At 43.0% G+C, this 4,351-nt stretch overlaps 1 pseudogene; it reads left to right on the forward strand.

Annotated features, from left to right (window-relative positions):
* Window positions 1-2,046: 2,046 nt before the first annotated feature.
* Window positions 2,047-3,964, forward strand: LOC103071418 (monocarboxylate transporter 10 pseudogene; annotated as a pseudogene).
* Window positions 3,965-4,351: the final 387 nt, after the last annotated feature.

Below are 4,351 nucleotides of genomic sequence, written 5' to 3' on the forward strand. Positions count from 1 at the left end.
GAAATTAGATGCCTTTGAAATTTTTAGTAACTCTGATGCTGGACTTATTTTCTCACAAACATTGTTATCTACAGCAGTAAATTAACAGAAAATTATTATTATAAAAATCTTCTTTGAACTAACTTATTTAACTGAGTCTCCTACTTTTCTTTACTGAAAGAAGTCTGGTACGAGAAACAAAAGATATTCATATAATTCATGTTCATTGCCTCTTCTTCCTACATTAAGTAACCCTCAAATCATGAGAAAGCTATTTTGTGTCTACTCTCTTTTAGCTTATTAGTAGAGGAATATTTGAAGTACACACAGGTTTTTGAAGTTGGTCTCTAGGTAAATATTCAAAGGCAAGTGCTGGCTTTTCTATTTGATTTCTGGCCAGATTTTATTACAAAATCTAACAACTTCTTGCTATTCTGCAAATATACATCATAGTTTCCTGTCTTTATGCATTCATTCACACCATTTTCTTTACTCATCATTCCCATTATCTTCTCTGCCTGTGCTGTCTATTTTCAAGTCATCTCAAACCTTTTCTGCTCCAAGATACTTCTCTTGGTTCTCTCAACCAAAGGGAACTTTCCTCTTTTAATCATCATGATACTGCATCAACTTAGCACATTCTACTTTGAATTATAGCTGTTTCATGCTTGTCATAGCCTCATTGCTAATCTGTAGGCTACCTGAGGCCTGACTCTTTGGGTTTATCTGAGCAGCATATGTCTATTGAACCACACATTCAAAAAGTATTTGTTGAACTGATTTGAATTGTATGAATTCTAACTCAGATAATTCAAAACAATAATTACATGTCTTAAAAAAGAGATCCCACTTTCACTATGGGGTAGTGAAAAAAACATACTTTGGAGTAAGGCACATAAGATTGAAATTTTGACTCTATAACTAAGCACTTGTGTGATAAAAGACCATTTATTAAATTTCTCTAAGCTTCAGTTTCCTAATGTGTAAAATGTAAGTGGTAATACCTGCTTTTCAGGGCTCTTACCCCTGTTAGGTGCTCGTATGAGATAGTATGTGTCAATCACCTGTCATTTGGTATACAAGGTTCAGAAATTAGAACTACTATATACACCAATGTAAAATGAAATCCAAATAGGTATAAGTCCAGTTCAGCTATTCTCTGTATGATTTAGCAAAGTGGAAATACTGAAAGTAAAGTCAGTTATTTGATCCTTCAGCATGCATTACAGTATTTTTATCTGAAAGCTATACAGTGATAAACATGGCACCAAACACATTAAAATCAATACAAAGGGGAACTATTCATTAACTATTAGATTAAAATAGTTAATGAACTAGTTCCCCTTTGCATTGATTTTAATGTGCTTAATGCCTTGAAATACAGGCATTTGTACTGTTCTTTAAGGCAAATGCATAGTCATTAAAGCAATACATCTACCTTTATTTCGTATGCCGAGGAGGATTAATGAAAGCCATAAAGCTGAAGAGAAACAAAAATTCTGCAAAACAAAAAGTACTGCTAGGATTATTTTTTCTTTACTCAGTTATTTCTACGCTTTTGGAAGAGAAACACATTTGAATGTTACATTACCTTCAGAGAGGAAAACGACTGTTATACAGAGAGAAAGTCAAGTGAAGTAGCCTAACAATTTTGGAAGAGAGTTAAAATTTTAAATCATTCCTGGTACTCACGATTGACTCTGCTCTTCTCAGAAGGATCCACATGGGGTGATTCGGTTAGGCAGCTGAAGAAGAGTGGAGGTTACTTCTGTGAGCTCAAGAAATATTTTTTTTTTAAATTTTTTTAGTAATCTATTTCCTAGAGCCCCAAAATTTATCTGGCTGGTAGTAGGGACTTCAATTTTTTTTTTTTTTTTGCCACACCACGTGGCGTGCAGGATCCTAGTCCGAGTGAATCTGCACCCCCTGCAGTGAAGCATGGAGTCTTAACTACTGGACCACCAGGGAAGTCCCTTATCTTATACTCCTTTTTTTCTTTTTTTAGGAACTTAAGAAATATTTGTTGTGTGGGTGAAAAATGTTGCCTACTATAACTGCAAACAAACGATGCTGCGGCCATCCAGCCATCAGCCACTACCAGGCCCTGATGGTGAGCCTGGAATGAGCTCAGGATGGAGACAAAAGGGCTGCCATCCAACAAGCTCTCAGCCACCGCAGCCACGCGCAAAGGTGCGCCCTGAGGGGTCTCAGGATAGAGAAGAACTGGATCCTGGCCTTAGATAGCCAAGGTGTGCATCAAAGGAATGATTTCAGTGAGCCCAGACTCTTATATCTTCCTATACTTAGAAAATCAATAGCTAACTTAAAAAACTTGAGACACCTGGTTTTCTTTTATTAACAGTAATCTTTTATGTTCTGATTACCTGGCTTTTGTTGCAAAACTCCTGTATAACCTGGCTCCTCTCTTACCTTTTCAGAGCTGTCCCTCAGAGCTTTATGGGAGGCTGTTGGGCTTAAGTCCTCAGAAAATTTGCCAAATAAAACATAATTCTCAACTTTCAAGTTGTACATTTTTTTCAGTCAACAGTTGAATGGCTTGAACAAATATTTGAAATATAAACAATACTCATAAAACTAAAAGTTACTTTGATTAAAATAACAGGTAGCTATATATATTTAGTCTAGGTATTTTGCAAGGTATTAATAAAAATAAAAAAACGGCTTCCCTGGTGGTGCAGTGGTTGAGAGTCCGCCTGCCGGTGCAGGGGACACGGGTTCGTGCCCCCGGTCCAGGAAGAGCCCACATGCCGCAGAGCGGCTGGGCCCGTGAGCCACGGCCGCTGAGCCTGCGCGTCCGGAGCCTGTGCTCCGCAACGGGAGAGGCCACAACAGCGAGAGGCCCGCGGTCCGCAAAAAAAAAAAAAAAAAAATTAAATAAATAAATAAATAAACAAAGAGTTGGTTTGGGGCTATGGACTGGGCGTCCTGAGTCCTAGCGGGAGGGGGGCCACCTGCCCACAGGGGGGCTCCCCCGCCCTCACGACGGCCTCTCTAGCTCAGCGGCCCAACACGGAAGCTTCTCCCTGAGCCCGCCAGGAACTCGGCCCCGCCCACTCCCCTGGTGCCGGCCCAAGGAGGCCACGTGGTCCATGGTGCCCTTGCAGGAGGGGCCCGCCACCGCGCGGGGGACAAACGAGGTGCAGCCTGCAGGGCCCCCGCGCCCGCGGAGGTGGCCCCGCTGCCCGGCCCTGGACCCTCGGAGGGCCCCGAGGCGCCGGCAGCCGAGAACGTGGAGGTAGAGCTGGCGGGCCGCTGGTGCCCAGTTCCCTGAGCCTCGTGAGGCCCCTGAGGGTGGCTGGGCATCCAGAACGCCTGCGGGGTGCTCTTCACATCCATGCTGAAGACCTTCGGGTCCAAGGAGTATGACAAGATGGTTCTCAAGATAGCGTGGGTAAGTTCTCTCTCCATGGGCATGATGCCCTTGTGCTGCCCATTAGCGTCTTCACAGACATGTTTGGTTGTCAGAAAATAGCCATGGTGGGTACTGTTGGATTCCTGCCCCGTTCTTTTGTAAGCTCTACGGAGCCTCTGTACCTTACCTAGAGAATCATGTTTGCCTGTGGCAGCTCCTTTGCCTACCAGCCTTCATGGGTCATTTGGGGACACCATTTCAAGAAGCACCTTGAACTGGTGAATGGCATAGTCACTGCTGGCAACAACATCTTTACAATTTTGCTGCCTTTCCTTCTAAGGATTCTGACTGACAGCAGGGGCCTCTTTTACACACTAAAGGGTCCTCTGTATCTTCATGTTTGTTCTTTCTGACTGGTAAGATCTACCCCTTGCCTCCCATGCCAAAGATAAAGATGGTGGAACCAAAGGAGGCAACAGATTCTCCCTCTTTTCCAGGAGAAAGTTCAGTCCTCCCCCAATTTTTTTCAATTTTGCCATCTTCAGTGTGACAGCCTATGCAGTGTGGACAGTTGGAATACCACTTTCACTTTTTGGATACTTTGTGCCTTAGGTTCGCTTGAGTCTGCTGTTCTTTGATGGGGTCACCTCAGGGGTAGAGTGTTGCTTATTACCAGCCACTCTGGGCCAAGACCAAAGTCTTCTTTGCCTTGTAAGTTTCCCCTCTGTTCCCTCAGAACTAGAACAGAGGCAGTGTTGGACCATTGCCCCCACTCGAGCATACTGCACAGCCACAGACAGGACTCCGGAGGAAATGGGCTAATGTGAATGAGAGGACATCACATAACCTTTTCTCCAGCTTCTACATCTCCTCCTTTAGTCTCTAGTACATTGTGAATATGAGAAAATTGAATTGCTTTTCACAACCTGTGACAAGTAGAACATATACATAGTTTTTTTTGTTTGTTTATTTTGGCTGTGCCAGGTCTTAGTTGCAGCA

Source organism: Lipotes vexillifer, unplaced genomic scaffold, assembly GCF_000442215.2.
Source record: "Lipotes vexillifer unplaced genomic scaffold, Lipotes_vexillifer_v1.1 scaffold159, whole genome shotgun sequence".
NCBI lineage: Eukaryota > Metazoa > Chordata > Mammalia > Artiodactyla > Lipotidae > Lipotes > Lipotes vexillifer.